Genomic DNA, 21,455 nt, shown 5'->3' with positions numbered 1-21,455 from the left:
AGTTGCGCTTCCAGTGACCCATCCCCTTTCAATAATAGCACTCTGTTTTCGGCTTAGGTCCAACCTTGGGTTTCTTCGTCGGATTGGCAACAGTCTTGCCGCTCTTCTTGGAGTTACCCTTCTTGCCTTTGCCGTTTTTCTTCAAACCAGTGGTCTTATTGACCATCAACACTTGATGCTCTTTCCGGAGTTCTGACTATGCGACTTTCAGCATCGCGAATAATTCATCGGGTGACTTGTTCATCCCTTGCATGTTATAGTTCAACACAAAGCTCTTGTAGCTAGGTGGCAGTGATTGAAGAATTCTGTCAGTGATAGCCTCTTGCGGGAGTTCAATCCCCAACTCAGCTAGACGGTTTGAGTACCCAAACATTTTGAGCACATGTTCACTAACAGACGAGTTCTCCTCCATCTTGCAAGCATAGAATTTATCGGAGGTCTCATACCTCTCGATCCGGGCGTTCTTCTGAAAGATAAACTTCAACTCTTGGAACATCTCATATGCTCCATGATGTTCAAAGCGTCATTGAAGTCCCGGTTCCAAGCCATACAAAACTGCACATTGAACTACTCAGTAGTCCTCCTTACGTGATTGCCAAGCGTTCAAAACTTCTTGGTCAGACGTAGCGGGTGGTTCATCTCCTAGCGCAGCATCAAGGACATAATTCTTTTTCCCAGCTTGTAGGATGAGCCTAAGATTATGAGCCCAGTCTACAAAGTTGCTACCATCATCTTTCAGCTTAGCTTTCTCTAGGGACGTATTGAAATTTCGGGTTGCTACGGCGTGAGCCATTGATCTACAACATAAAATATTACAAAGTGGACTTAGACTATGTTCAAGATAATTAGAGTTTAACTAATCAAATTACTAATAAACTCCCACTCAAATGGACATCCCTCTAGTTACTTGAGTGTGGCATGATCCAAATTCACTAATTCAAATCTGAACATCATGTGAGTTGAGCGTAGTTTCAGTGGTAACCAACTCTATGCTAATCATACCAACTATACGATTCCTGCTTGACCCTTCGGTCTCTCGTGTTCCGAGGCCATGTCTGCACATGCTAGGCTCGTCAAGTTTAACCCGAGTGTTCCGCGTGTGTAACTGTTTTGCACCCGTTGTATGCGAACGTTGAGTCTATCACACCCGATCATCACCTGGTGTCTCAAAACGACGAACTATCACAATGGTACACAGTCGGGGAGAACATAGTTTTATCTTGAAATTTTAGTGAGGGATCACCTTATAATGCTACCGTTGTTCTAAGCAAGATAAGGTGCATAAAAGGATTAACATCACATGCAATTCTTAAGTGACATGATATGGCCATGATCTTGTGCTTCTTGATCTCCATCACCAAAGCACCGGTATGATCTTCATCGTCACCGGCGCCACACCATGATGTCCATCATCGTGCCGCCATCGAGGTTGTCGGGCTATCTATGCTATTACTACTAAAGCTACAACCAAGCAATACAGTAAACGCATCTGCAAACACAAACGTTAGTTTAAAGACAGCCCTATGGCTCTTGCCGGCTGCCGTAGCATCGACGTGCAATTCGACATTAACTATTACAATACGATCATCTCATACATCCAATATATCACATCACTTCATGGCCATATCACATCACAAGCATACCCTGCAAAAACAAGTTAGACGTCCTCTAGTTTGTTGTTGCATGTTTTACGTGGCTGCTATGGGTATCTAGTATGATCGCATCTTACTTACGCACAAACCACAACGAAGATGTGCAAATTGCTATTTAACCTCTCTCCAAGGACCGCCTCGGTCAAATCCAATTCAACCAAAGTTGAAGAAACAGGCACCCGCCAGTCATCTTTATGCAACCAGTTGCATGTTAGTCGATGAAACCGGTCTATCGTAAGCGTACGAGTAATGTTGGTCCGGGCCGCTTCAATCCAACAATACCGTCGAATCGAGAAAATACAAAGGAGGGTAGCAAATCGAACATCAACGCCCACAAAAAAACTTTTGTGTTCTACTCGAGATTACATCTACGCATGAACCTAGCTCATGATGCCACTATGGGAACGTTGCATGGGAAACCAAAAAAATCATACGCACACGAAGACCTATCATGGTGATGTTCATCAACGAGAGGGAGATCGGATCCACATACCCTTTTAGATCGCTCAGCGGGAAGCGTTAAGAAACGCGATTGATGTAGTGGTACAGCTTCGTGATTCAAATCACCGTCGTCCCACGATCCGTCCCGATCTAGCACCGAACGGACGGCACCTCCGCGTTCAGCACACGTACAGCTCGATGATGATCTCTGCCTTGTTGATCCAGCAAGAGAGATGGGGAAGTAGATAAGTTCTCCGGCAGCGTGACTGCGTGCTGGTGATGTTGATGATCTATTCCTGCAGGGCTCCGCCCGAGCTCCGCAAAAATCCGATCTAGAGGTAGAACTACGAGCTATAGGTTTGAGTTGCACGTGGCAAAGTTGTGTCTCAAAAACCCTAAAACCTCTAGTATATATAGGAGGAGGGGAGGGGCTAGCCTTGGGGCTCAAGGGATCCCCTAGGGCACCGGCCGAAGTGGAGAGGAGGACTCCAACTCCAATTTGGTTTGGGGAAGCAGGAGTCCTCCTCTCCCTTCCCACCTCCCTCTTTTTTTTCTTTTGGTTTTTCTCCACTAGCGCCATAGCCCACTTGGGCTGGCCTCACCAGCCCACTAAGGGCTGGTGCACCATCCTAGGACTATTGGGCTCACTCCTGGGTGGGTGGGCCCCTCCCGATGAAAACCCGAAACCCATTCGTCACCCCCGGTACACTTCGGGTAATACCCGAAATCTTTCCGGTGACCAAATGAAACCATTCTATATATCAATCTTCGTTTCCGGACCATTCCGGAAACCCTCGTGATGTCCGTCATCTCATCTGGGACTCTGAACAACCTTCGGTCTCCAACACCTATAACTCAACTATACCGAAACGTCGCCGAACCTTAAGTTTGCAGACCCTGCAGGTTCGAGAACTAGGCAGACATGACCTGAGACACTCCCCGGTCATTATCCAATAGCGGGACCTGGATGTCCATATTGGATCCGACATATTCTATGAAGATCTTATCGGTTGAACCTCTGTGTCAAGGATTCATATAATCCCGTATACCATTCCCTTTGTCCTTCGGCATGTTACTTGCCCGAGATTTGATCGTCGGTATCTCTATACCTATTTCAATCTCGTTACACTCGTTCTTTAATACAAGATCCCATGACTAACACTTTAGGAACATTGCTTGCAAGGCTTATATGTGATGTTGTATTACCGAGTGGGCCCCGAGATACCTCTCCGTCACACAGAGTGACAAATCCTAGTCTTGATCTATGCTAACTCAACGGACACCTTCGAAGATACCTGTAGAGCACGTTTATAGTCACCCGGTAATGTTATGACGTTTGATACACACAAGGTATTCCTTCGGTGTTAGTGAGTTACATGATCTCATGGTCATAGGAATGAATACTTGACACGCAGAAAACGATAGCAATAAAATGACATGATCAAATGCTACGTTTATAATTTGGGTCTTGTCAATCACATCATTCTCCTAATGATGTGATCCAGTCATCAAGAGACAACACTTGCATATGTTCAGAAAACCTTAACCATCCTTAATCAACTGGCTAGTCAATGATACGTCTCAAACGTATCTATAATTTTTGATGGTTTCATGCCGTTATCTTGTCAACTTTGGATGTTTTATGTACCTTTTATATCTTTTTTGGGACTAACTTATTAATTCAGTGCCAAGTGTCAGTTCCTGATTTTTCTGTGCTTTTGACTCTTTTCATATCTTATTTTGGAACGTAGTCCAAACGGAATAACATCCCCGAAATAAATTTTTCCAGAACGGAAGAAGATCAGTGGACTTGAGGGCCAAGGCAGGAGAGCCACAGGGGGCTTCCGTTTCCGCGAGATCTCATCTGGAGACCCTTCCTGGTGCCATGCCGGAGGGGACTTTGGAGTTGGTGGGCTTCTACATCAACATCATCGCCCCTCCAATGACTCGTGAGTAGTTCACTTCAGACCTACGGGTCTGTAGTTAGTAGCTAGATGGCTTCTTCTCTCTCTTGGATCTTCAATACAAAGTTCTCCATGATCTTCATGGAGATCTATCTGATTTAATCCTCTTTGGCGGTGTGCTTGTCGAGATCCGATGAATTGTGGACTTGTGATCAGATTATCTATGATATATATTTGAGTCTTTGCTGATTTCTTTTATGCATGATTTGATATCCTTGTAAGTCTCTCCGAGTCTTGGGTTTTGTTTGGCCAACTAGATCTATGATTTTTGCAATGGGAGAAGTGCTTGGTTTTGGGTTCATATAGTGTAGTGACATTTCCCAGTGACAGAAGGGGCAGCAAGGCACGCATCGTGTTGTTGCCATCAAGGGTAACAAGATGGGCTTTTATCGTAGATATGAGATTGTCCATCTACATCATGTCATCTTGCTTAAGGCGTTACTCTATTCTTATGAACTTTATACACTAGATGCATGTTGGATAGCGGTCGACATGTGGAGTAATAGTAGTAGATGCAAAAAGTATCGGTCTACTTCTTTTGGACGTGATGCCTATAGATATAATCATTGCCATAGATAACGTCACGACTTTGCACGGTTCTATCAATTGCTCGTCAGTAATTCGTTCACCCACCATCTACTTGCTTTCATGAGAGAAGCCACTAGTGAACACTATGGCCCTCGGGTCTATTCACACCTATCGTTTCCACTTTCGCTTTTACTTTGATTTGTTTATTTTTTGCTTTATGTTCTCACTTGGCAAACAATCTATAAGGGATTGACAACCCCTTCATAGCATTGGGTGCAAGCTCTTTGTTGTGCAGGTACTAGTGACAATCCTTCACTGGATCAATACCTTGGTTCTCAAAACTGAGGGAAATACTTACCTCCGTTGTGCTACATCACCCTTTCCGCTTTGAGGGAACACCAACGCAAGGCTCCAAGGCCATGGGGGAACCCTTTGCATATTTTCCAAGGAAGTCCCTAAAGGCGTAGCCGTAGCAGAAGGATTCCTGGTGCCGTTGCTGAGGAGTCTCAAGACAAGAATAGTCTCCCGTCAGCACGCTTGTTTCTGGCGCCGTTGGAAGGTCTTTTGTTGCAGTAGCAGAAGTATTTCTGGCGTCGTTGCTGGGGAGGAGAGACCAAGTCAAGATCTATCCAAGTAGGTGTCACAAACTCATCTCTTGCATTTACCTTTTTTGCAAGTTTCCTCTCGTTTTCCTCTCCCCCACTTCACCAATTTGCCTTTTTTGTTTGCCTTTTTCGTTCGCCCTTTTCTCTCGCTTGCTTTTTGTTTTCTTGTGTGCCATGTGCCTTCAATATGCTTGCATCTTCGCTTGCTGAAAATCTAGTGATATGGATCCTCATCCACTTGCTAATCTCTTTAAGAGATCCAATTATGTTGATCCAATTTCTAGTGAGTTGAGTGCACTTGACTATCTTTATGGAGTTTTGCTTGAGATGCTTGAATCTGAAAATTGCGAGAAAGAAATTTATGAAGTGATTCACGAGGGCTCCTTGGATGAAAAGCATGATTGCAATGGTTTCACTATAAATTCTATTAGTGACAATCATGCTAAAAATATGCAAAACCCTAAGCTTGGGGATGCTAGTTTTGCTATGTCCTCTACTTGTTGCAGTAATCATGAATGCGGTGATGATTTTTCTTATGATCTTGAAAGTTTGTTTATGCCTCATAATGGATATGATTTTTTCAATAAGATTGAAAGTGGGTTTGGAGATGTCATGACTTTAGTTGATGATACTCCCACTATTTTTCAAGAGCGTCAACTTTGCATGCATGTGGATCATGAAAAGAATATCCTATGTGATAGTTACAATGTTGAATTCGAATATTATCCCACATGTAATTATTATGAGAGAGGAAAATATGGTGGTAGAAACTTCCATATCACTAAATCACCTCTCGTTATGTTGAGATTCCTATTGTCTCTTTCTTCTTCCTTGCATATGGTAGTTATCGCTGTTGATAACTTGTTTTCCTATAAAATGCCTATGCATAGGAAGTACGTTAGACTTAGATGTGATTTTCACATGCTCTATGATGCTCTCGTTGTGCTTCAATTCTTGTCTTTTGTGTGAGCATCATTGAATTATCAATGCCTAGCTAAGGGCGTTAAACAATAGCGCTTGTTGGGAGGCAACCCAACGAATCTATCCTTTTTCTTTCCGTTTTGTGTTTTTCACACTTTCATAATTCTGTTATGATTGTGTTTTTTGTGTTTCTTTTTGCGTTTGTGCCAAGCAAAACCGTTATGATTAGCCTTGGGGATGATCGTTTGGTCATGCTTGAAAAGACAGAAACTTTTTGCTCACGAAAAGAATTTTCCTTTTTTTTCTGTAAGAGCTTTTGAGTTGATTCATTTTGATGCTCATTGCTACGCACATTATTCAGACTGTCGTAATTTTACAGAATTTTTGAAGTACCAGAAGTATACGAAGTATACAGATTGCTACAGACTGGTCTGCTGTTAGCAGATTCTGTTTTTGTTGAGTTGGTTGCTTATTTTGAAGAAACTATGGATAGTATAAGGGGGTATTAGCCATGAAAGAATGAAAATACAGTAACCCAACATCAACATAAGTAGAATTTAAGTTTGCTACAGTACCTAAGGAAGTGGTGGTTTGCTTTCTTATACTAATGTTATCACGAGTTTCTGTTTAAGTTTCGTGATGTGAAGTTTTCAAGTTTTGGATGATGTTCTTATGGACAAAGAGATAAAGAGTGGCAAGAGCTCAAGCTTGGGGATTCCCAAGGCACCCCAAGATGATTCAAGGATGCCGTAAAAGCCTAAGCTTGGGGATGCCCCGGGAAGGCATCCCCTCTTTCGTCTTCAATCCATCGGTAACGTTACTTGGGGCTATATTTTGATTCACCACATGATATGTGTTTTGCTTGGAGCGTCTTGTACCGTAGGAGTCTTTTATTTTTGTTGTGTCACAATCATCCTTGCTGCACACCTAGAGAGAGAGACATGCACTTACCATGATTTTGTCGAGCTTCACTTATATCATTTGGTAGACAATTCAGCTCACATGTGCTTCAATTATATCTTTTGAGCTAGTTGATTTTGCTCTTTGTGCTTCACTTATATCTTTTAGAGCACGGAAGCGCGTGGCTTGGTAGTTGAACTATGCTTTGAAAGTAGTCTCAAAAAGGGGTGGTTATCCAAAGGGATATGAAACCTTCCACCTTCATGTGCATTGAATAGTTAGAGAAGTTTGATTCATCTCAATTAGTTTTGAGTTGTCGTGGTGGTAATATTGAAGTTATGCTAGTAAGGTGTTGTGGATCTAGAAATACTTGTGTTGAAGTTAGTGATTCCCGTAGCATGCACGTATGGTGAACCTCTATGTGATGAAGTCTGAGCATGATTAGTCTATTGATTGTCATCCTTTGTGTGGCGGTCGGGATCGCGCGATGGTTTATACCTACCAACCCTTCCCCTAGGAGTATGCGTTGAATGCTTTGTTTCGATTACTACTAAAACTTTTGCAACAAGTATATGAGTTCTTCATGACTAATGTTGAGTCCATGGTTTAGATGCACTTTCACCTTCCACCATCACTATCTTCTTAGTGTCGTGCAACTTTCGCCGGTGAACAAAACCCACCATTAGCCTCCCTCAAAACAGACACCATACCTACCTACTATGGCTTTTTTAAAGTCATTCCGAGATATATTGCCATGCAACTACCACCATGACATGTGCCACCACTTCTACATTGCCATTGCATGATCGTAACATAGCTAGCATGATGTTTCCATTAATATCTATGCCATGCTAGATCATTGCCACGGTACACTACCGAAGGCATTCCATATAGAGTTATCGTTGCTCTAAGTTTTGAGTTGTAAGTGTGATGATCATCATTGATGGAGCATTGTCCCATGTGAGGAAATAAAAGAGGCCAGCGAAGCCCATATACAAAAAGAGGCCAAAGATGCCCACCAAAAAAAAGGCCAAAGAGCCCATAAGAAAAGAGACAAAAAGAGAGAAGGGACAATGCTACTATCCTTCCACACTTGTGCTTATTAAGCACCATGATCTTCATGATTGAGAGTCTCTCATTTTTTCACAACCATATAGCTAGTGGGAAATTTTCATTATACAACTTGGCTTGTATATTCCAATGATAGGCTTCCTCAAATTTGCCTTAGGTCTTCGTGAGAAAGCAAGTTGGATGCACACCCACTAGTTTTCTTTAAGAGCTTTCACATACTCTTAGCTCTAGTGCATCATATGTATGGCAATCCCTACTCATTCACATTGATATCTATTGATGAGCATCTCCACAGCTCATTGATATGCCTAGTCAATGTGACCATCTTTTCCCTGTTTGTCTTGCAACCTCCACCACACTCCACACCACTTATAGTGCTAAAACCATGGCTCACGCTCATGTATTGCGTGAGAGTTGAAAAGCTTTGAGAAAGTAAAGGTGTGAAAACAATTACTTGGCCAATACCGGGGTTGTGCATGATTTAAATTCGTTGTGCAATGATGATAGAGCATAGCCAGACTATATGCTTTTGTAGGGATAACTTTCTTTTGGCCTTGTTATTTTGAAAGTTCATGATTACCTTGCTAGTTTGCTTGAAGTACTATTGTTTCCACGTCAATAGCAAACTATTGTTTTGAATCTAATGGATCTGAACATTCACGTCACATAAGAGGAGTAACAAAGGACATCTATGCTAGGTAGCATGAAAGCATCAAAAATTCATTCTTTATCACTTCCCTACTCGAGGACGGGCAGGAGTTAAGCTTGGGGATGCTTGATACGTCTCAAATGTATCTACAATTTTTGATGGTTTCATGATGTCATCTTGTCAACTTTGGATGTTTTATGTACCTTTTATATATTTTTTGGGACTAACTTATTAATTGAGTGCCAAGTGCCAGTTCCTGTTTTTTCTGTATTTTTGACTCTTTTCAGATCTGATTTTGGAACGGAGTCCAAACGGAATAAAATCCCCGAAATAAATTTTTCCAGAACGGAAGAAGATCAGGGGACTTGAGGGCCAAGGCGGGAGAGCCACAGGGGGCCCAAAAGCCTTGTAGCCGCCACTAGGGGGGCGGCGGCCACCAGGCTTGTGGCCTCCCTGGCGCCCCCCTGACCTGTTTGAGGGCCAAGGCAGGGGCCCACAGGGAGCCCACAAGCCCTGTTGCCGCGGCCAGGGGGCGCGGCAACCAGGCTTGTGGCCTCCCTGGCGCTCCCCTGCCCTAGCTCTTTGGCCTATAAATTCCTTAAAATCGCAGGAAAAATTAGGGCATCCACAAAAACACTTTTCCGCCGCCGCAAGCTTCCGTTTCCGCGAGATCTCATCTGGAGACCCTTCCCGGTGCCCTGCCGGAGGGGACTTTGGAGTTGGAGGGCTTCTACATCAACATCATCGCCTCTCCAATGACTCATGAGTAGTCCACTTCAGACCTACGGGTCCGTAGTTAGTAGCTAGATGGCTTCTTCTCTCCCTTGGATCTTCAATACAAAGTTCTCCATGATCTTCATGGAGATCTATCCGATGTAATCCTCTTTGGCAGTGTGTTTGTCGAGATCCAGTGAATTGTGGATTTTTGATCAGATTATCTATGAATTATATTTGAGTCTTTGCTGATTTCTTATATGCATGATTTGATATCCTTGTAAGTCTCTCCGAGTCTTGCGTTTTGTTTGGAGAACTAGATCTATGATTCTTGCAATGGGAGAAGTGCTTGGTTTTGGGTTCATATCGTGTGGTGACCTTTCCTAGTGATAGAAGGGGCAGCAAGGCACGCATTGTGTTGTTGCCATCAAGGGTAACAAGATGGGCTTTCATCATAATTTGAGAGTGTTCATCTACATCATGTCATCTTGCTTAAGGCGTTACTCTGTTCTTTTGGACTTAATACACTAGATGCATGCTGGATAGCGGTCGACGTGTGGAGTAATAGTAGTAGATGCAGAAAGTACCGGTCTACTTGTTTTGGACGTGATCCCTATAGATACAATCATTGCCATAGATAACGTCATGACTTTGCGCGGTTCTATCAATTGTTCCACAGTAATTCGTTCACCCACCATCTACTTGCTTTCATGAGAGAAGCCACTAGTGAACACTAAGGCCCCCGGGTCTATTCAAAACTATCGTCTCCACTTTCACTTTTACTTTGCCTTTGTTTACTTTTTGCTTTCAGTTCTCACTTTGCAAACAATCTATAAGGGATTGACAACCCCTTCATAGCGTTGGGTGCAAGCTCTTTGTGTTTGTGCAGGTACTTGTGACTTGATGCGATCCTCCCACTAGATCGATACCTTGGTTCTCAAAACTGAGGGAAATACTTACCGCCGCTGTGCTACATCACCCTTTCCTCTTCAAGGGAACACCAACGCAAGGCTCCAAGGCTACTGGGAAATACTTTGCATATTTGCCAAGGAAGTCCCTATAGGCGTAGCTCGTAGCAGCAGGATTCCTGGCACCGTTGTCAGGGAAGGTCTCTTGTCGCAGTAGCACACCTCTCTCCCTAAACATGTGGACATATTTATTGATCTAGGCTTTTGCCTAAGGACAAGCGGGGTGTAAGCTTGGGGGAGTTGATACGTCCATTTAGCATCATGTTTTCATGTTGATATTTATCGCTTCTTGGGTTGTTATTTCACTTCAGGGTACAATTCTTATGCCTTTTCTCTCTTATTTTGCAAGGTTTACGTGAAGAGGGAGAATGCCGGCAACTGGAATTCTGGCATGAAAGTGGAGCAAAGTTGAGATACCTATTCTGCGCAACTCCAAACGCCGTAAAAATCAACGAGGATTTTTTTCCGGATTTATAAAAAATACTGGGCCGAAGAAGTGCCAGAGGGGCGCCAGGGGTTGGCCAGAAGCCTGCACGGCGCGGCCACCCCCATGGCGCGCCATGAGGGCTTGTGGGCAACCTGCTGGCCCACTTGCCCCCCTCTTCTGCTATATGAAGGGTTTCGTCTGGAAAAAAATCGAGGAGGAGATTTTTCGTGGATTCTCCGCCGCCACGAGGCGAAACTTGAGCAGAACCAATCTAGAGCTCCGGCAGGACGATCCTGCCGGGGCAACTTCCCTCCCGGAGGGGGAAATCATCGCCATCATCATCACCAACACTCCTCTCATCGGAGGGGACTCGTCACCATCAACATCTTCATCAGCACCATCTCATCTCCAAACCCTAGTTCATCACTTGTAACCAATCTCCGTCTTGAGACTCCGATTGGTAGTTGTAAGGTTGCAAGTAGTGTTGATTATTCTTTGTAGTTGATGCTAGTTGGATTACTTGGTGGGAGAGTTTATGTTCAGATCCTTGATGCTACTCATTACCTCTCTGGTCATGAATATGATTATGCTTTGTGAGTAGTTACTTTGGTTCCTCGGGACATGGGATAAGTCATGCTAATAGTAGTCATGTGAATTTGGTATTCATTCGATATTTTGATGAGTTGTATGTTGTTTTTCCTCTAGTGGTGTTATGTGAACGTCGACTACATAATACTTCACCATTATTTGGGCCTAGAGGAAGGCATTGGGGAGTAGTAAGTAGATGATGGGTTGCTAGAGTGACAGAAGCTTAAATCCTAGTTTATGCGTTGCTTCGTAAGGGGCTGATTTGGATCCACTAGTTTAATGTTATGGTTAGACTTTGTCTTAATTCTTCTTTCATAGTTGTGGATGCTTGCGAGAGGGGTTAACCATAAGTGGGATGCTTGTCCAAGTAAGGACAGTACCCAAGCTCCGGTCCACCCACATATCAAACTATCAAAGTAACGAACGTGAATCATATGAACATGATGAAACTAGCATGACAGAAATTCCTGTGTGCCCTCGGGAGCGTTTTTCCTCCTATAAGACTTTGTCCAGGCTTGTCCCTTGCTACAAAAGGGATTGGGCCACTTTGCTGCACCGTTGCTACTTTTGTTACTTGTTGCTTGCTACGAATCATCTCACCACACAATCACTTGTTACCGACAATTTCAGTGCCTGCAGATTTTACCTTGCTGAAAACCACTTGTCAGATCCTTCTGCTCCTCGTTGGGTTCGACACTCTTACTTATCAAAAGGACTACGATTGATCCCCTATACTTGTGGGTCATCAGCCGCCCATTCTTCCGGCGACTCTGCCAGCTGTCGGCGCCTCCACATCTACCCAGCAACGCCGCCCACTCCCACGTCGCCTGCCGCCGCCGCCATCTTGCCGCCGGGGAGCCAACTGCTTCCCACTCCCGTACCCCCACCACACAGCCCGCCGGGGAGCCGCCTCGCCGGCCGGTCAGATCCTCACCAGCACGCTCGTCAGACACCGGCAGGGCAGCTAGTTGGTCTGTGCGCGCCACGACTCCCTTCGTCGGCCGTCTCCTTCGTCGACGCGAAAAAGTGTTTGACACTTTGTCAAGGTACAAAATGGACCCCGCCGACGAGTTCATTTGTCACAATTTCCTTTGCGACTCCGACGATTCATCATCCGATGACGAGGAGGAGGTATTGGCTGCCGTGATGATCCATAACCAGCTCAACAGCCAGCAGCCGTTGTCCCATGGCTCCATTCTGGGCCACCTTCCGGCATTGAATCGCGGCCAAGAGAGCGGACATTTTGTTCTTTGGAAGGACTACTTTGATACAACAAACCCGTTGTTCAAACATCAAAAATTCTGCCGTCGTTTACGTATGAGTAGGCATATTTTCAACCGTATTAGAGAGGGGGTGGTCGGCTATGATGACTATTTCGAGTGCAAAGAGGATGCCGTTGGCAAGATAGGTTTTTCCTCTTATCAGAAATGCACAGCTGCCATCCGAATGCTTGCATAAAGAGTGCCCAGTGATCTTATTAACGAGTATGTCCGTATGAGCGAGTCTACTTGCCTAGAGTCCCTGTATAAGTTCTGCAAGGCTGGTATTACTGTGTTTGGCCCTGAGTACTTGAGAGAGCCGATTGTTGAAGATACAACCCGTTTGTTGGCGATGAATGCCAGCAGGGGCTTCCCAAGGATGCTTGGTAGAATAGACTGCATGCACTGGGAGTGGAAGAACTGCCCTTCTGCTTGGCAAGGGCGGTATAAGCGCCATATCAAGGCTTGCGCTGTCATACTAGAGGCCGTTGCATCTGGAGATCTCTAGATCTGGCACTCTTTCTTTGGCATGGCCAGATCACACAACGATATCAACGTGCTTCAGCGCTCGTCGGTGTTTGCTAGGCTTGCTTGTGTGATCATGCATAATACCTGCTAATACCTGGAACACGCAAAAACTGTGGTAGGTGATGATTGCTTGTGTGATCATGCATAATATGATCGTAGAAGACGAGCACCCGGAACGTCTGTACGATCAAGGGATTCAGTTTCAGGGTGAGAATGTTGTGCCTGAACATGGAGTAGCGTCAACGTTTGAACAGTTCACCCAATTTCATCAAGACATGCGTGATTGGGAAACTCACGTGCAACTGTAAAATGATTTTGTTGAGCATATGTGGGCCACTAGTGGAAAACGGGCCTTTGGCCTGGACCCTTTAGTCCCGGCCCGCCTCTGGGCAGGGACTAAAGGCCCGGCCACGTCGCCCCAATTCTCAATGCCTCCCTCGAGGCTTTAGTCCCGTCCCATAAGGAGCCTTTAGTCCCGGTTCGTGTCCCAAACTGGGACTAAAGGGCTACGCGGTGTGCAGCCTGCATGTGCGCCACCTTTAGTCCCGGTTTGTGTCTCAAACCGGGACTAAAGTTCTCTGCCTATATATAGCAAGCCCCCCTCTCCCCTCTTCCTTGCATTTTTCTTGGATGGAGGATTGTGGGTGGGTGCTTGCTCTCCACTTTTTTTGATGCACTAGAGGTGTTTGTTGAAATGTGTGTTAGAGCGATGCCGCTTCAGTTCACCAAACACAACTACGATATAAGATGCCTGAGCCACGCTTAAACCTCTTCCTCTTTATTTCTACTTATTCTAAAAGGTTAGCAACTAAATTTCCTCGTTTAGACCATGCGGTACTAATTTTTAGGATCGTGATTGTATTTGATATACTGTCGTATAACACAGATGAGCCATCCATGGATGTACGGTGATCGACGCATAGCCGCTTACAAGGAAGGCGTGCATTCTTTTCGATATGCAGCCGATGCGAACAAGCATGGTGGTGGCTATATGTTTTGTCCATGTGTTGAATGTCGGAATGAGAAGGATTACACTTCCTCAAGAGTCATTCAGAGCCACCTGCTTCATTCCGGTTTTATGTCGGGCTATAATGTTTGGACCAAGCACGGAGAAAGAGGGGTTATGATGGAAGACGACGATGAATAAGAAGAGAACGATGATGACAACTACCGATCTAGTATCCCTGAGTATGCTGATACCGCAATGGAAGACAAGGAAGAAGAAGATCGGGATGAAGACCGGGAACCAGATGAGCCCACTGATGATCTTGGCCGGGTCATTTCTGATGCACGGCGAGGTTGCGACATAGAAAAGGAGAGGTTGCAGTTCGAGCAGATGTTACAGGACCACAACAAATTGTTGTACCCAACTTGTGAAGATGGCCAGATGAAGCTGGGTAGCACACTGGAATTGCTGAAGTGGAAGGCAGAGACCGGTGTGACTAACTCGTCATTCGAAAAGTTGCTGGTACTGATGAAGAAGATGCTTCCAAGAAAGAACGAATTGCCCGCTAGCACGTACGAAGCAAAGAAGCTTGTCTCCCCTCTAGGATTAGACGTGCAGAAGATACATGCATGCCCTAATGACTGCATCCTCTACCGCGGTGAGAAGTACGAGAATATGGATAAATGCCCGGTATGCACTGCATTGCGGTATAAGATCAGAAAAGATGACCCTGGTGATATTGAGGGCGAGCCACCCAGGAAGAGGGTTCCTGCCAAGGTGATGTGGTATGCTCCTATAATACCATGTTTGAAACGTCTGTTCAGAAATAAAGATCATGTGAAGTTGTTGCGATGGCACATGGAAGATCGTATGAAAGACGATAAGTTGAGGCACACCGCTGATGGTCGGTAGTGGAGAAAAATCGAGAGAGAGTTCTCGAGATTTGCAGCTGACGCAAGGAACTTATGGTTAGGTCTGAGTATAGATGGCATGAATCCTTTTGGGGAGCAGAGTTGCAGTCACAGCACCTGGCCCGTTACTCTATATATCTACAACCTTCCTCCTTGGTTGTGCATGAAGCGGAAGTTCATTATGATGCCAGTGCTTATACAAGGTCCAAAGCAACCTCACAACAATATTGATGTGTACCTAAGGCCATTAGTTGATGAACTTTTACAGTTGTGGGCCGAACCAGGTGTACGTGTGTGGGACGAGCACAAACAAGAGGAATTTGACCTTCGAGCGTTGCTTTTCGTAATCATCAATGATTGGCCTGCTCTTAGTAACATTTCAGGACACTCAAACAAGGGATACAATGCATGCATGCACTGTTTGGATCAGACAGAAAGTATATATCTCGACAACTGTAGGAAGAATGTGTATCCGTACAATCGTCGTTTTCTTCTGCCCAAGCATCCCTTAAAGAAAAAGGCAAGCATTTCAATGGCAAGGCAGAACCCCGGGGGAAGCCTGTCATCTGTACTGGTGTTGAAGTATTTGATATGGTCAAAGATTAAAAAGTAATCTTTGGAAAGGGTCCTGGCACCAACCTGTTCCTAACGGCCCTGATAAGCGCGTACCCATGTGGAAGAAAAAATCTATATTTTGGGAGCTACCCTACTGGGAAGTCCATGAGGTCCGCTCGGCAATCGACGTGATGCACCTGACGAAGAATCTCTGCGTGAATATTCTAGGCTTCCTGGGCTTGTATGGGAAGTCAAAAGATACACCGGAAGCACGGGAGGACCAGGAACGTCATAAAGGAAGAGATGGCATGCATCCAGGGCAGTTTCAAGGGCGTGCTAGCTACGCTCTTACTAAGGAAGAGAAGGAAATCTTCTTTGAAGTCCTTTTCAGTATCAAGGTCCCGACTGGCTTCTCGTTGAATATAAAGGGAATCATAAATATGAAAGACAAAAAATTCCAAAACCTAAAGTCTCATGACTGCCACGTGCTTATGACGCAATTGCTTCCAGTTGCATTGAGGGGAATTCTACCAGAAAATGTTCGCCTGGCAATTGTGAAGGTATGTGCATTCCTCGATGCAATTTCTCATAAGGTAATCGATCGAGAAAGTCTATCAGGGTTACAGATTGATGTGGTCCAATGTCTGGTCAGCTTTGAGTTGTTGTTCCCGCCATCCTTCTTCAATATAATGACACACCTCGTAGTTCACCTAGTCGAAGAGATTAGAATTCTCGGTCCTGTGTTTCTACACAATATGTTCCCCTTCGAGAGGTTCATGGGAGTCTTAAAGAAATATGTTCGTAACCGTGCTAGGCCAGAAGGAAGCATCTCCAAGGGCTATGGAACAGAGGAGGTCATTGAGTTTTGTGTGGACTTTCTTCCTGACCTTAAGCCGATTGGTGTTCCTGAATCTCGGTATGAGGGTAGGCTGACAGGAAAAGGCACACTAGGAAGGAAAGCAGAAGTATGTATGGACGGGCATTCTTTCTCTCAAGCACACTACACAGTTCTACACAATTCCACCATGGTGGCTCCGTATATCGTGAGACACAAGAATATTCTACGCTCCGAAAACCCGGGGAAGGCTGACTCTTGGATTAAAGGGGAACACGAGAAGACTTTCGGCAGTTGGTTGCAGACACATCTCATGAATGACGACACCGTTGAAGATGAGTTGTACTGTTTGGCCAGGCCACCATCTTCGACTTTATGTACTTCCCAAGGGTATGAGATAAATGGGAATACATTTTACACGGTTGCCCAAGATAAAAAGAGCACCAACCAAAATAGTGGTGTCCGCTTTGATGCAACAGACGAGAATGGGCACTGTTTGGAAACATATTAAGGGTACATAGAGGAGATATGGGAACTTGACTATGGACCTACTTTTAAGATCCCTTTATTTCGGTGCAAATGGGTGAAGCTGACAGGAGGCGGGGTAGTTGTAGACCAAAAGTACGGCATGACAACAGTGGATCTCAACAATCTTGCGTACATGGACGAACCATTTGTCCTAGCCAATGATGTCACTCAGGTTTTCTATGTGAAGGACATGTCTACATTAACGAGAAAAAGAAATCAGCAAAAGAAGATATCGTCCGATGAGCCAAAACGCCACATAGTTCTTTCAGGGAAAAGAAACATCGTGGGAGTAGATGACAAGACAGACATGTCAGAAGATTATAATAAGTTTCATGAAATTCCGCCCTTCAAAGTGAAAACTGACCCAAGCATCCTACTGAATGATGAAGATTCTCCATGGCTACGACCCAGAAGAAAACAGAAATAATAGATAGGAATATAGGTGCAATAATGTAATAATGTATTAAACCTTTTATGTAATGCATGTATGGAATGTACTAAATTTCAAACACTTTTCGTTTTCATAGTATCCATGTAAGAGATGAGTTCTCGTTCGAAACCCTGATACTTCGAGAGAGATTGTCCGTTTTGTACACGAAGTGCATCCAGTTTTTGACGTAGCCCTCTCAACTTTTTAACACATGCTATGTGGGTGAAATGATGATAGCATGCCAACTTTCAACATTTTCAGAGTTCATTTGTAGTGCTTTTCAATTTCAGGGTCAACTAGCTCAAAAAAAATAAGTAAATGCACGAAATATACCAAATGAAGTCAGAAATTGTTGAAATTTGTGATGTGCCTTTGAATGGTGCATTTTGAACACACAAAAAGTATCGAGTTCAAATAAGTTCAAAAAAATGAAATCCCTTTGTAAGAGATGAGTTCTCGTTCGAACTTCGAGAGAGATTGTCCGTTTTGTACACGAAGTGCATCCAGTTTTTGTCGTAGCCCTCTCAACTTTTTAACACATGCTATGTGGGTGAAATGATGATAGCATGCCAACTTTCAACATTTCAGAGTTCATTTGTAGTGCTTTTCAATTTCGGTGTCAACTAGGTCAAAAAAAAACAAGTAAATGCACGAAATATACCAAATGAAGTCAGAAATTGTTGAAATTTTGTGATGTGCCTTTGAATGGTGCATTTTGAACACACAAAAAGTATGGAGTTCAAATAAGTTCAAAAAATGAAATCCCTTTGTAAGAGATGAGTTCTCGTTCGAAACCTTGATACTTCGAGAGAGATTGTCCGTTTTGTACACGAAGTGCATCCAATTTTTGTCGTAGCCCTCTCAACTTTTTAACTCATGCTATGTGGGTGAAATGATGATAGCATGCCAAATTTCAACCTTTTCAGAGTTCATTTGTAGTGCTTTTCAATTTCAGGGTCAACTAGCTCAAAAAAATAAGTAAATGCACGAAATATACCAAATGAAGTCAGAAATTGTTGAAATTTTGTGATGTGTCTTTGAATGGTGCATTTTGAACACACAAAAAGTATGGAGTTCAAATAAGTTCAAAAAACCATTGCAGAACATATGACCAAATTAATACAAGTTCATCATCACATTAAAGCCAAAGAACAGTAGTGATCAAATGTTATTATTGCAAAAAATAAATACATAAAGTTCTCACATAAAACAACATACAACTATGTAAAACATTTAAATGCAACAACAAACGCGATCAAAATCGCAACTAAGGTAACAATTGACCCAACAGCATAATGATACCATGCCTCTTTATCAATGGCATATTTTCTAATATTCCTAACCTTCAAGCGCATTTCATCCATCTTCAAGCGCATTGCATCCATCTTCAACCGCATCGCATCCATCTTCATCTTGCGATCATCGATGACATCGGCGACATGCAACTCGAGTTCCATATTCTTATCCTCAATTATTTTCAAATTTTTTTTCAAGTATTTGTTTTCTTTTTCAACCAAATTTAACTTCTCGACAAGAATTTTTATGTGGGTTGGAATTTCCGGTTCACATACCTCCTAGATTAAAAAAATATATGTCAGATTGGTCGTCATAATTGTCATAAACACTAAATAAAACAAATAGTTATAAAAGATAATATATACCACATCCGAATCATAGACAGGACGAGGGCAGACGGAGGCGGATACCAAAACCATCGCACTATATAATAACAAAAAATAATGAAAGTGAGTAATTTATACAAGTATGTATCTAAATCATACAAGTAAGATTTTTTTGATTTTAAAAAGAAGATAAGCACAAGAGGGTCACCACGGTGGTGCTCGCAGTTGGTGCACGGCCAAACCTAGACAAATATTAAGGAAAATGGAGCTTGGAGGTCGAGCTTCGAGAAGAGAAAGCTTAAGTAGAGTGGCTCGGGCATTCCATCGAACACGTCATGTGCATGAATTAGAGTGGCAAGAGCATGGCATGGTCACACTTCAACAACCAAAAAACAGGGGATATGGCGGGCAGGGGCGAGGGTTTATATAGGCAAAACTTTAGTCCCGGTTCTTGCCACGCCCCGGGACTAAAGGCCCCTGCTTCCCGCCTTCTTGTCCGCCGAAAAAGGGCCTTTAGTCCCGGGTCGTGGCGCCACCCGGGTCTAAAGACCCTCTTTAGTCCCGGTTGGAGCCACGCCCCGGGACTAAAGGCCCCTGTTTCCCGCCTTCTGGTCTGCCCGAAAAAGGGTCTTTAGTCCCGGGTCGTGGCGCCACCCGGGACTAAAGGGGTCTTTAGTCCCGGATCGAGCCCCGATCCGGGACTAAAGATCCACATGTATAAGCGGGAGTTAGAAAATTTCGAACTCAAATCGTCCATTTTCTCTTCTTCTTCCTCTCGTTCTCCTGCCCGGCGCGGCAAGCGACGAACTCGACGACGCCGTCAGGCTGCCCATCGTCCTGCTCGCCGTCGCCTGCCGTCCTCCTCGCCGTCGCCGTTGTCCTCCTCGCCGCGCGTCGCCATCCTCCTCGCCGCGCGCCGTCGACACCTTCGGCCGGTAAGCCCCACGCCCCTCCTCCCCAACACTCCGGCCAGCACAAGCAAAGAAGAAAAAGGAGAAGAAAGGAAGAAAAAGGAGAAGAAAAGAAGAAAAAGGAGAAGAAAGGAAGAAAAAGGAGAAGAAAAGAAGAAAAAGGAGAAGAAAATAAGAAAAAGGAGAAGAAAGGAAGAAAAAGGAGAATAAGAAGAGGAGGAGAAGAAAAGAAGAAAAAGGAGAATAAGAAGAGTAGGAGAGGAGAAGAAGAGGAAAAATAGAAGAAGAGGAGAGGAGAAGTAGTAGAAAAAAAGGAGAAGTAGAAGTAGAAGAAGAAGTAGAAGAAGAGGAGAAATAGAAGAAGAGAAAAAATTAGTTTAGGGTTACAAGAAGAAGAAATATTTTTTTGTCATTTAATTTTGCTATTGTATAGTGTATATGCTTAAGTGTTAATAGTGTTTCTTAGATTATTGCTATTGTATATGCTTAAGTGTTAATAGTTTAATTTTTCTATTGTATATGCTTAAGTGTTAATAGTTTATTTTTAGCAAGAAAATTAATAGAACTAGTTTAATTTTGCTATTGTATATGCTTAAGTGTCCGGGACTGGGCTCCGCCCGGCTGGTATTTTAGAGTTTAGGTTCTAGCCAAGACCCGGGACTAAAGGTCCTCCTATATAAAACGAGCCTTCGAAGTTTCCGCCCGGCTAGTTTGTTAGTTTATTAGTTAATCAAATGTCCGCTTTTTGCAGAACTATGGATCCACATATCAGGAACCTCGAAGAGGAAGAACTTCTCGAAGATATAATCAAAGACGGCCCCGATGTTGAACCAGCCGAATCTCCGACGTCATATCTAAACGACTCCGGATATGGAATGGAGGTCGAGCGACACGAAGATGAAGCCAATGGGGCAGGAGATAGGTCCAATGACGGAGAAGGTGATAACTCCACTGATGGAGAAGCCGGTGGAGAAGCTGGTGAAGAAATAATAAAGTCCGGCGAGGTATACATATGAAGTTCGACAATCACTTGTAATATGTGAAAAATATTGGAGATAGCTCTATATTGTATACATATACATTCATTTGACGAATGTTTCTCCCTCTTAGGCCTCCACGTCGAGCAAATCTACGAAACGAGGCCCGACTAGAAAGTTAGATGCACGGACACATTACACCTTTGAGGTGATAATGCCTACGGGCAAACCCAAGCTTCCTAAGAATGCTGCTGACACATTCAAGAAGCAATGCGGAGTTCTCGTTAGGGATCACGTCCCGATCAGCGTTCGGGAGTGGAACAAGCGCAAAGGGGCAGCCGATAGTGACTATGTCACCGAAAGGTACAAAGATAATCTTTGGAATGATCTCATGTCACATTTCAACCTGCCAGAATGTGAGAATGAAGACGCCGCAGACAAACTGAGGGCCAAAGTCAAGCAGTGGACTCTAAAGAAAAAGGCCGAACTGTTCCGTAGCTGGAAGAAGAAGCTATGGAAAAACTA

This window comes from Hordeum vulgare, chromosome 1H, assembly GCF_904849725.1.
Source record: "Hordeum vulgare subsp. vulgare chromosome 1H, MorexV3_pseudomolecules_assembly, whole genome shotgun sequence".
Classification (NCBI taxonomy): Eukaryota; Viridiplantae; Streptophyta; class Magnoliopsida; order Poales; family Poaceae; genus Hordeum; species Hordeum vulgare.
This window is presented reverse-complemented; position numbering follows the sequence as displayed.